Source organism: Suricata suricatta, chromosome 12 (genome assembly GCF_006229205.1).
Source record: "Suricata suricatta isolate VVHF042 chromosome 12, meerkat_22Aug2017_6uvM2_HiC, whole genome shotgun sequence".
NCBI lineage: Eukaryota > Metazoa > Chordata > Mammalia > Carnivora > Herpestidae > Suricata > Suricata suricatta.
In genome coordinates, this window is record NC_043711.1 from 94,367,910 (window position 1) to 94,380,622 (window position 12,713).

The following is a 12,713-nucleotide window of genomic DNA, read 5'->3' on the forward strand; positions in this document are numbered from 1 at the left end:
AGAGTTGGGGAGAGAGAGGGACGCAAAACTTGAGAGACTTTTGAATGCTGAAAATGAACCGAGGGTTGAAGAGGGAGGGGGAAAGAGGTGGTGGTGATGGAGGAGGGCACTTGTGGGGAAGAGCACTGGGTGTTGTATGGAAACCAATTTGACAATGAACTATTTAAAAAACAATTCTAGCGAGTGGAGAACAGACAATAATCAAACAAAGGGGTAAAATATAAATGCAATAGAAAAGGGAAAGAGAGAGCACAGGAATGAGGTGCAATTTTCAGATGAGGAGGTCAGGGAAGCTACGCTGATAAACTGAGATATCTGAGCTGAGACCTAAAGAGGTAGCAAACTACATGGAGGCCTACAGAGTGTTCTCGACCCAGCAGACAGCAAGTGCAAAGGCCCTGTGGCTGGAATATGTTGGGGACATTTGGAGACAAGGTCAGAGAGATGGACGTGGGGAGTGAAAGATAGGACACTGACGGGCTATCTTCAGGGTTGTGGCTTTTATACCGAGTGAGGTGGGAGCCATGGAGGGTTCCAAGCTGAGGAAGAGTGTGATGTGTGTGGAGAACCACCTGTCAGGGGCAATGGTAGAACGGACCAGGGAGGAGGTGACTGCACCAGTCCCAGCAGGAGACAATGGTGGCGGATACCACGGTGGCAGCTGTGGGGACGGGAGGAGTGGCCAGATTCTGGGTAGTTGGTGAAGGCAGAGTCAATGGGGTTTCCTGATCTCGGATATAAGAGGGAGAGCAAAATCGATACGGCTCCAAGGATGCGCCTGAGTAAGTGGGAGCACCGAGGGGTACTGCCTAGACAGGAGGGGGCCTGACTAGGTTGAGCAGGGGAAAATGCAGAGTCTGTGATGCCTGCCAGACCCCCGAGCAGAGAGTCACCTGGACGTAGATGCCTGGAGGTCAGGGCAGCGGTCAGCGCGGAGCTATGAGTCCGAGAAATGTCAGCAAAGGGATGGCATTTAACAAGACTGAACGAGGTTAAGCTCAACCACAGAAGGATGAGAAAAGACAGAGGGAGAGAGGGAAGGGACCGTCCAGTCCCTTGCCCCTGGGTTCCGACTCCTGCCAGCCTGCCTGGCCACGAGCTGGGCAAGGAGAGGCTCTACGGTGACACGGGCACCAGCACTTCCTAAAATGAACTACTATGGCCAGAGGAGTTCCGCACGCATCACCCGCCGCTCCCGGGGAGGGCAGGAGGCCAGGAATTAGCACCCCTCACCCTGCACCACTGCCCAGCTCAGAAACTGAGGCTCCGAGAGGGACAAAGACAAAGCAAGGTGACCAGACAGAGCCACCCGGCCCAAGCCCCAGGCTGCAGACAACGGGCTTCCGCGAAGCACAGCTTTCCATGAGCTGAAATCAGGAGACCCCCTCCCCGCCACCGCACAGTCCACGGCTGCCAGCGTGATGTGATAAAGGCCTGACACATGGGGAGGGGGCTGAGAACATATCTTGGCCCAAGCATCACAGGGAACGGCAGACGAGGAAGGCACCGGGCCGAGAGGCAGGAGGGGCAGTGGGCACCACGGTCTGGGCCTTTCCTCTTCCGGGACGTGCGGGCCAGCCGCAGCCTCAGGGCATCCGGCTCCCCCCTCAGTGGCCTCGGCTGCCCTGTCTGTAAGATGGGCAGCCAACACAGAGACATCGATGTCACCAGAGCATCGGACCGGCTGCTACCCGCTGAGCCCCAGCTCAGCGCCAGGCACCGATCTAACCCAGATCCGACCGTGGCATTGGCACCACTGACACTTGGGGACACACAACTGTCGTGAGGGCCGTCCTAGGTCCTGCAGGATGCTCAGCAATAACCCTGGCTTCTACCCCTGAGAGATGCCAACAGTGAGGAAGCCAAGGAAGTCTGCAGACGTTTCAGGCACAGTCCTAGGCCAACTAGGATGTCAGCTCCATAAAGGGAAAGATCTTCGTCCGTTCGTCAAATGTGCTTTAACTTACTTAAGGAGGTTGATTTCAGAATCATGCTCAACCGCCCCACGATCCTGATTCTCAAAGCACCAGAAGACGATGTATATGACCCAACATTATATACAGGTCCGCCACAGAGTGGGTGAGAAGCCAGCCATTATCTTTTTGAGAGAGAGAGAGAGAGAGAGCGCAAGCAGCAGAGGGGCAGAGAGAGAATCTTAAGGGGGCACGGAGCCGGGCACGGGGCTCGATCTCAGGACCATGAGTTCAGGACCCGAGCTGAAATCAAGAGTTGGATGCTTAACCAACGGAGCTGCCCAGGCGCCCTGAGTTTATCTTAATTTGAGACATAATGTGTTAATTATAACTGGTGAAGCAATGCAAAACAAAACACGGATAAATAAAATATCTTCTCCACACCCTCCTCACTGTCTGCTACGCGCCCTTCTCAACAGTCGTGCACACCCACTGAGCCTTGTTATTTTTTCCTACAAAATTGGGATCGCACTCTACATTTGACTCACAACCTTTCTTGCTTAACAGTACGGCGGGTACAGCCCTTCGCGTCAAGAGAAGAGATCAAGCTCATCCTTCTAAACAGCTGCCTGATAGCCCAGCACATCGATAAACAGCAACCTTAGCCAGAATTTTCCCTGTTAACGTGGCTTCCCGTCTCCCCGACTCCCGCCTTTTGTGGCCATGTATAAACAAAACTGAAACAAATGTCTTTGTAACGTAAATCTTTACATACCTTTTTTCTGGGTTCTATAGGGGAGATTCCCAAATGAACTGAATTAAAGGGTACTGCAGGTTTTTTTTATTTCTTTATTTTTTTTTATTTTATTTTTGAGAAAGAGACAGAGTGTGAGCAGCGGAGGGGCAGAGAGGGAAGGAGACATAGAATCCAAAGCAGGCTCTAGGCTCTGAGCTGTCAGCACAGGGACCAATATGGGGCTCAAACTCACGAATCATGAGATCATGACCTGAGCCGAAGTCAGATGCTTAACAGACTGTGCCACCCAGGGGCCCCAGTTTTTTTATAACTAAAAACACTGCCAGACTGTTTTTCCCAAAAGACACCAGTCATCGACACTCGCACCAGTATGGAACTGTCTGTTTCCGAGCAGCCATGCCAGCACTGGGTATTATCACTCTGTGTGTGTGAAAGACAGATAGTGGTAATGCTATCGAAGGAAATGTTCACCGATGTGGTCACTCAGCAGGAATGTCCACATAGTTCTCATTCCACAAAATAATACCAAGTCAAGAGCTTTCTGGCCCCAAAGGAGGGCAGAGGGTAGTCAGAAAGCAGGCTGTCCATCTACTGGGCCCTGAGTTGCCTTCCTCACAAGCACCCCCCCCCCATCCTCACTAGCTGACTCCTGAGCCTGCACCATCCTCATTTCTGAAATGGATTTCACACCCAGACATAACAGAGATGCCTTTGTCACTAGGAAAGAGGGAGCAACTGTTGCCAGAACATTCTGGGTTCTGTTCATTCAAATCTCCGTGTGGGGAAGAGAGGACAGTGGGGGCGTACAGGGTGCTTCTCTCTCTGGGGCTGATCTCAGGGGTAGGCACTTTGGGCAGAACTGGGGCAGCCCCACACTCCCCATCCTTCGCTCACTGGTTCATTCCGCAAATACTTGCTGGGCGCTTGTGCTGTGCCGGGCACTCTAGCAAGCAATTTACATTTATCACCTCATATAATCCATCCCCAGAGCCTGATAAGAGAGGCAACATCATTAACCCCATTTTACAGATGAGAAAACTGAGGCTCAGTCAGATAAAGCCAAGACCCAAGGTCACACAACATCAATAACACAGGAGCACAAAGGAGAGGCAATTAACGAACTTCTAACCACCCGCAGAGCACCCCAGGCCACAGCTACCTTGGCCACCTCCTCTCCCTGCTTCCACCCTGCACCTCTATAGTCCATTCTCCACTGGTGACCAGACGGATCCTGAGGAAACTAAGCCAGATTCCGTCCCTCCTCCATTCCAAAGTTCCAAAGGCCCCCACCGCACTCAAAGTGAATTGCAAACTCCTTACAGTGGCCCACAGGGCCCCACACAATCCAGCCACCAGCCGCCCTTCCCCCCACTGCCACCTCCTTGACTTCACTCTCCACCAGCCTCATTCTGCTCCAGCCACCCTGGCCTCTTTCCTGAACTATGTTCCTGCCTCAGGGCCTTTGTACTTGCTGTTCCCTGTGCCTGGAATGTTCTTCCCCCAAAGACAGAGGTTAAGTCATTTTTGGGGGGAGACAGTACCTAGAAGCGGCAGAACCTGTATTTGAACCAGGCTGTGTGGCCTCAGAGAGGACAAAATGTACACAGACTGCAGGGTCTGCAGAAAAAAGGATGCTGTGTGACTGTGGGCAGGCTGTGGGCAGGCTGTGGGCAGGCTGCTGAACCCTTTTAACCTGTTTCCTCACGTATAAAATAGGTAACATGGGCAACCTTCCCCATCAGGTTCCTGGGAGGCCACACTGCTGGAGTCGTGTCCACGGACCACAACACCCCATACATATTAGATCCACCGAAAGAGCCAGAACACAACAGTCAAGGAAGACCTCCTAAGGAAGCAGGATATGAACACAGACAGCTTTGAAGGGAGGAAGCAGAAAAGCCATGAGGTGCTCCAGGGAGGACGGTGACAAGAGGGTCCACTTGGATGACAAGACTCGGGAGAAAGCAAAGGGCTTCCAATCTACGGTGGAGGCGCGGGCAGAGAGGAGGAGAGACGCTCCCACCCGGCCCCCTCCCCTCTTCCGGTCCCAGGACCGTCCTCCTTCCTGGAATCACTGAGCCCTCACGGCCACGGACACAGGAGGGCCACGTGACCAAGGCAGCCAATCGGAACCCGCTCCAGGCCACGGCTGGCCCTTCCCTGACACCAGCCAAAGGGTTTCCATTTGGACCTCTGGCCACTTGCACCAAGGACTGTTGACAGTTGGCACTGGCTGTTCTCGTTATTACTGTTGTTATTGCTGTTGTTGGTTCTCTCAAAACTGAGATGGGGGTGGGCCCCGGCTGGGCTGCACATGCGCAGTAAGGCGCTGAGCCTGCCGGGTGGTATCGCGGGCCCAGCAGTCCAAGAGGAGGCATGACGGTCCCTCTCACAGCTTCACAGGAGCCCACTGCTTTCCCTCTGGGGTCTGCGCCCAGGACCCCCCAAAGGAGCATGAGACATAACAGGATTCAGGAAGCAGGACAGACCCACGTGGGCATTTCGGCCCCGCAGGCTCCAGAGGGCGGAAGCTGGGGATCGTGGAATCGCCCTCCGGGAAACCTCCTTCTCCCCCTCTCCTCACCCCTCAGACCCAGAGTGGCCACCCACCCCCTGGAACACGCATCTCAGGCTCAACTGCCCACAGGGGCCCCAGCCGTGAGCCAGCGGAGCCAGACAGGTGCCCTCCGGCATGCCGATGCAGGGGCATCCCCATAACAGAAAAGCGCAGTTTTGCTTATTAAACACATCTTTCTTCCAGAAAGAAATCTGCCTCCTCTTACATTTCTTAAAACACATAACCCTGTTGGGGACCCTGGGAAGCTCAGCCAGTTAAGCGTCTGAGGTCGGCTCAGATCATGATAAATCAGTGTGGAGCCTGCATGGGATTCTCCCTCTCTCTGCTCTTCCTCCACTCATGCTTTCTCTTTCTCTCTCTTTCTCTTTCTCTCTCTCTCTCTCTCTCTCTCTCGCTCTCGCTCTCTCTCTCGCTCGCTCTCTCTCAAAAATAAATAAAAGTCCTTAAAAAAACACATAACCTTCTTTGGCTTTCAGTTTTCCATTTGATAAAAAACAAAGGTAGAAGAAATGTTCCATTGCCCTCTTAACTCTACATATAAAATAAAACAACACAAAACAAAACAAAGCCAGCAGGGCAAGTGTAATGATACATGGCAGCCACCATTCGGTTTCGATATGAGGATCTTAGGGAAGAGTGAGGTCTGTGGCAAAGGGAAGGCTGCAAGTCCCGCCTGAAGGGAGGGGCTGCTTTCAGCTCCCGCCAAGCACTGCCTGGAGGCATGGACTTGGCTGCACAAATTTTCTATGGACCACTGACCACAGATGATACTCACTAGGTCTGTTTGAACCAGCTCTGTGTCCTCGGCAGCTAGCACAGAACCTGGGCTCACAGCAAGACCGCCCCCAACCCCGACACACACACATACACATGCTTATGGTCACTAAAGTCAAAGAGTCTGAGGGTGATGTTTCCCAGAGACCCAGGAACCCTGTGGGCACACAGGGCAATCACGGGACAGGAGTCAGGAACCCTGTGTTCCAACTCCATCTCAGCCAGTCTCACTTGGTAAGCCTGGGTCGAGTCAGGCTGGGAACAGCTCTGAACCTCACTGGAAAAATGAGACATGGCATCTTGCTCCCTTCCAGCCCTTCCAACCTGATTCTAGGATTCTAGGATTCTAGTTGCCAAGGACTTATTTGGGGCAGTAAAAACCAAAAGGTCTAAACCAAGGTCTCTTCAGCCCTCAGTTTACCGAATCGATACAAGAAATGGCGAGTATGTACGTGGTTTGCAGCTTAGAAAACCCATGTAAACATGCAATCTAAGATGACTGTTTAAGAGATAATAATTGTATTCACATATTTTATGTCACATTAGTAGGATCACTGGAATTCTAGCTAATACACGGGAAGCACCTACTGCTGCAGGGCAGCGTTGTGCGAGCTTTAGGGATGTTAACTCACCTACCTCTCCCACTGATCTAGGAGGCGCACCATTTCCGGAAAGAGGACCCCAAGGTCCACCTTCACCACAGGTGAAGCAGAAGGCCCTGATGACCCAGCCACGAAGCGCCCAGGTCCGGCCTGGACGGCGGGGAGCCAGGGCCCCCATGTTCCCTTATGAAGCCATCAAAGGCTCAGGAATGAAGTAGGCTTAGAGGAAACTTGGGAGGAACCCCACAGAAGGGTCCAGAGAAAAAAGATACAATATCATGTGTGCAGTGTGGTCGCCCCCAGGCTAAAACAATAGCAAAGAACAGGGAGGGAAGGGAAGAGTGACACTGCCTACTTGGAAGGATCCTTATTCCTCTGCAGTGAGTGTGGTCCCAGCCAAGATGGCCAGTGCGTGGCGGGTGTCCTCAGGAACCAACACCATGCCCAGCTAATCCTTCCCCCTCAACAGCCGTGGGGGGTGGAATCCCCCGGAGGGCCCACATGTTTGCCTGCCCTGGACTGCGGCCCCCTCAGACGCCCAAGTACTCAATACAAGGTGCGGGAGCCTCTTGGGTAGGAGCAGAGATTTCCCCATTTTACAGCTAAATAAACTGAGGCCCAAGAGTCAGCTGGCCAAGGTCATGGAGCTGGGAAGTGGTGGCCGAGGACAAGCACTGTCAGAGCCACATCTCAGTAAAGAGTTTCTACCGCCTGAACGTGGGGTCAAAATCACACACAAAAATTACCGAAGAGACATGATCCAGGATTGGACCCTAGACTAGGGACAGGAGGGGAGGGGCACTAGACATTTCCCAGAGACACAGGAATTGTGTAGGCATGGTGAGAGCCCTCAGACACATCTGGACGGGACTCAAACATCCCCCCCATCCTGCAAAGCATCTTGCTGGCTAGGTAGAGAGGACATTTTGGGGAAAATTGGTGAAACATGAATTTCGATCATAGACTGTTTAGTATTAATGTTAAAGTTCCTGATTTTGCCCAGTGTACTGTGTTCACGTAAGACAAAATCCGTGTTCTTAGGCGACACATGCTGAATTTAGGGGCACCACACCTGCGATTACTCTCAAATGGATCAAAGTAACAATAGTAATAACAACAACGCATATGCGTGTGCATGTGTATCTGTGCGGCACTCGGGGAGACGGGGGCGGGGAGGGCAGAGAGGAGAATTAAAAGCAAATGTGGGGCGTCTTGGGGAGCTCAGTCAGTCAGTGTCCAACTCTCGATTTTGGCTCAGGCCATGATCAACGGTCATGAGATCAAGCCCCGCATCAGGCTCTGCGCTGAACCTGCTTGGTATCCTCTCTCCCTCTCCGCCCCTCCCCAGCTCGCGTGTGCACGCTCTGACTCTCACTCTCACTCTCACTCTCTCTTAAAATAAAAAATAAAAGCAACCGTGGTCAACAAGTAACGATTGGTGAATCTGGTTGAAGGGTATACAGAGGTACCCTATTCTTGACATGTCAAAACAAACACCAGAAAACTAACTTTAAAAAAATAGATTAAATTACCCATAAATATAGCATACGAGAGTTTTGTGGACCCCGGGGCCTATGTAGAAATATATGATATGTATAGCCAGGTATATACACAAAACATTTTACCATGTTTGGCTCCACAGAAGAGTGCTGACAGCTGAGTGGAGGTAGGGAATGTGCTTTTGACACACACGCCGCCACTGTATTTATTACCTTTGTGGTCAAGGGGAAAGAAACCTGATAAGCCACCCAGTAACAGTCTGGCCAGCCATCAGCTGGTGGCTGGGACCATACAGAGCTGCCTCTGCCCTCCGGGTGTGGGAAGGGCAGAGGACGCCAAGGACCCCAGTCTGTGTTCCCACACTGGGCTCCACACTCCCAAATCAAGTCAAGGCCACTCATTAAGAAAGTAGCAGGAGGGGCGCCTGCGTGGCTCGGTTGGTTAAGTGTCAGACTCTATCTCAGCTCAGGTTGTGATCTCGCAGCTCATGAGTTTGAACCCCGCATCAGGCTCTGTGCTGACAGTGGGGAGCCTGCTTGGTAGTCTCCCTCCCTCCCTCCGTCTCTGCCCCTCCCCTGCTTGCATGCACAGGCTCTCTAAATAAATAAATAAATAAATAAGAACATTTTTTTAAAGTAGCAGGAACCAGACATGCCTCATTCAACCCTTTCCCTCAACCACTCCCTGACCAAAGCTGACAGGAACTGGGCGGTGGGGATTTATCAGTGAACACAGCAGACCACGCAGCCCATCCCCACCTCTGGTCCTGCTGAAGACCATGAGGCTCTCTCAGCCCCAGGGCCCCAAAGGCTGCACAAGAGTATTTAGCAGTTACATAAGTCAAGGCAATCCTATTATATAAGAAAACATATACATGGATACAGTGGAAAAGCCAAATTTTTCATTCAAAAAATATTTAATGAGCACCTACCATGTGCTGGACATTGTTCTCAGTGTCCAACAGACAAAGCGAATAGAAGAGACAGAAATGCCCTATCCTCCCGGGGCTGACATTCGGGTGAGGGAGACAAATAAACAGCAAGTCTACGACCTAGTGTGTCGGGCTGGGGGGGCGGGTGGACAAAAGTCCCACGTGGCAGGGAAGGGAGACAGGCAGTGGGAGGTGGGGGTAGAGTACAATTTTGAGAGGGGAAGGAGTGGTGGGCAAAAGACCTCCTCAGGAACAGGCCAGAGTGAGCCACAGGGGTGCTGGGGCACAGCATTCCAAACAGGAGCCGTGAGAATGTCCTGAGACAGGAGAAAGGGCTGCGGGGAGCGGGGCGGGGAGGGGGGCGGGGGAGTAGGAGCAAAAGGAGATTCTGGAATTAGATAGCGGTGATAATTGCGCAACTTTGCAAATATCCTCAAAACCACTGAATCATACACTTTGAAAGGCTGAGGTTTCTGGTATGTGAATTGTATAATTGTATCTCAATTAAAAAAAACTGTACATGGGGGTGCTCGGGTGGCTTAGTCAATTAAGCGTCTTGATTTCAGCTCAGGTCGTGATCTCACAATTCACGAGTTCGAGCCCGCCTCAGTCTCTGCACTGACAGTGAGGGGCCTGCTTGGGATTCTAAGACACTGTCTCTCTGCCCCCTGCCCTCCCCCACTCACTCTCTCAAAATAAATAAACTTAAAAAAAAAAACTGCAGGAGAAAGAAGAAAGACTAACAGAAGAGGGGACCTGAAAGGAGACAGGGACAGATCTCACAGGACCCTCCGGACCATCCTGAGGACTTCACTTCTCCTTTGAGGGAAGTGGGAGCCACAGGAGGGCTCTGAGCAGGGCAGTGGAGTGAACTACCGGCCCCCTCTGGCCGTGTGTGAAGGGCGGAATGGGGCAGGCCCGGGTGGGCGCAGAGCAGGCAAATGTAACAGTCCTGGCTGTGTGGTGTGCCCTTGGGCAAGCCACTTCACCTTCTGTGCCTCAGTTTTCCTCACCTGCAAAGTGGGTCTGACACACACACACACACACACACACACACACACACACACACACACCCCCAGGGCAGAGCTGAGAGCTAACATCACAGAGGAAAGCGTTGTTAAGCTGATTTGAGTGGAGGTAGTTTTTAATCATGCAAATTAGTTTCCTGAACAGAAAACAGGGGTGCCTTCCTCTCTCACAGGAAGCAGGACCCACCCCACATCAACAGCCATCTCCCCAGTGGACACCCAGCCTGTTTACACCCTGGCCATAACCAGGGGCCCAAACCCCTCTTGGGTGCGGTCAGCTCAGATGCAGGACTGACGTGGAGGCTGAGACCTAGACAGGGGACAGAAATGGCCCTGATTCACACCATGGCCTTCCCGGACAGAGGGCCTGGGGATCTGCCTGGCAAGGAGAGAGTGTGCCCCTCCCTCCTGGGTGACTTGTTTCAGAGCCCACGCCACATCCCAGCTGAAAACCCTCCAGGGGCTCCTCGCCCAGTGATAAAACTGAAAGCCTGAGTCTCATGCCACACCAACTTCGTCTCCCCAACTCTAGCCTCCTGCCATTCCTCAAAAAAGCCAAGCATCGTCCTACCTCAGGGTCTTTGCACCTGCTGCCCCCTCCACCTAGAACACACTTCTCTCAACTACAGCTGGCTCCTTCTCAGCCCCAGGACTCAGCTCAAATGACATCTCTTCAGAGAGGCCTTCCTTGGCCCCCGCATCACCAGGAGATGCCACTATCCCTACCACCAATGTACCCTCATTTTATTTCCTTCTTGGTGCCCCCACTCGCCAGCTGAGTAGACCTAAGCAAGTTACTCTCTCTCAGGGCCTTAGTTTCTCCATCTGCAAAACAGGTGTAATAATGATATCTACCTCAGAGGCTGCTGCAAAGGCTCAAAGAGATAATCCATGCAAAACACTCAGCACAGGACTCGGCACATAGTAGGGCCTCAGATATTATTATATCTGTTGCTATATTTTCAAGTGAGCTCTTTGTATTGTCTGAAGATTCCATGAGGGCAGGAACCTTGTCCCTCTTGTCCTGGCTACGCACCGGCACCTAGTCCAGGGTCTGGCACACAGTGGGCATTTAATGTCCATTTATTGAATGAATCAGTGAATCAGTGAATGAAAGCACGGACTGCCCACAGCCCGCCCTGGCCCTGGCCTCGCTCCTTGCGGAAGCCTCCCACCCCCCACCCCCTGCAAAGGGGAAAGCACGAGATCCCGCATCCTGGTGGCTCACGGCCACCCCACCTTCTTCCACCAGACTCTGGTGGCCTAGTCCCGCCAGCCTGAAATCGCCTGCCTCCCCCCACCCACGGACCTGGGGTCGTCCGTCAGCCCCACCCTGGGGCAGGAACCGGGCGGGTAACACAGACTGAGTGTCCAACCGCAAGACAAAAGAGGAGCAGGCAAATCCCCTTCTGGTCCTCAAGGAGCTGGGAAAATAAAAATAGGCAGAACCTACACAGGGCCGGGAGGTGGGAAGACTTCCCTTCCTTCTCCGGGCTTCCCTTCCGGTAACAGGGGAGCCCGGGGCAGGTAGTGGCCGGCCCTGACCTTGGCTCCACACCCAGGGACGAGGACAGGGAGACCAGGGTGCAGAGAGGCAAACGGACGTGCCCAAGGTCACAGAGGGGCAGAGCTGGGATTAGAACCCAGGCTGTTTGGCATCTAGAATCCATGCTCCTTTTTTTTTTTAATTTACTTTTTGAGAGAGAAAGAGAGAGATGGCAGGAGGGGGGCAAAGAAGGAGGAAGAGAGAGAATCCCAAGCAGGCTCAGACTCACAAACCTGCGAGGTCATGACCTGGGCCGGAATGAAGAGTCGAAGGTTTAACCGACAGAGCCGCCTGGGCGCCCCTGGGACCCATGCTCCTCACCGTGAACCTGAGACACGCCACTCGGGCGAGCACGGACACACGCACGCAGACCCGGCGAGCCCGTTTACTTCTGCGCATGCACGTCAAGGCCCGAGAACAGGGTGAAGTAGAACTGGTGGTCAAAGGAGGTTTCAGCCCTCGGGTCGCAGCCGGTCCCCCTAGGGGGCATGTGGCAACATCTGGAGTCATTTTTTAACTGTCCCAACTGAGGGAAGGGCGCTCGTGGTATCCAGCGGGCAGAGGCCAGGGCTGCTGTGAAGCACCTACGACTGACAGGACGGTCACCACGACGGAAAAGGATCCCGCCGCAATATTTCAGGGGTGCCAAGAGTAGAAATATAAAAAGGATTTGCCACCGACCCGCTGCTGGGGCTGAAATGCCCCCCGAGGAACCCCTTTAAGAGTGACCTTTGAACCAGGCTAAAACGCAAATCCTGGGAGAAGGACGAGGGCCACCCGAGACTTCTCCCGGAACTCTCCAGATGAAACGCTGCCTGGCGGCAGGGCCACCGCCCTTGACCTGAGCTCACCTCCCTGTGGGGGTCTCACCAGCAAAACAAGGAGAGTCAGACCCCTGCCCTCTTCCCCCTGGCTAACTCTCAGGTTCTATGTCTCCAAACCTCTGGGGCAAGAACCAGCTCTGGCCTTGCCCTGTGCCCCGGGGTGGGGACAAGGCACCCTGGTTTGAGGACCCGCCCAAGCTGATTACCTGCCACCTGCCAGGATTCCAGCCAGAGAGGAAAAACAGAAGAGAAATCGCAAA

General features: G+C 53.2%; 1 protein-coding gene across 1 annotated transcript in view; it reads right to left on the reverse strand.

Annotated features, from left to right (window-relative positions):
- The window catches only part of PREX1 (phosphatidylinositol-3,4,5-trisphosphate dependent Rac exchange factor 1), a 169,586-nt gene that overhangs the window by 150,368 nt on the left and 6,505 nt on the right, over positions 1–12,713 (reverse strand). The gene's annotated exons all lie outside the window — the stretch shown is intronic.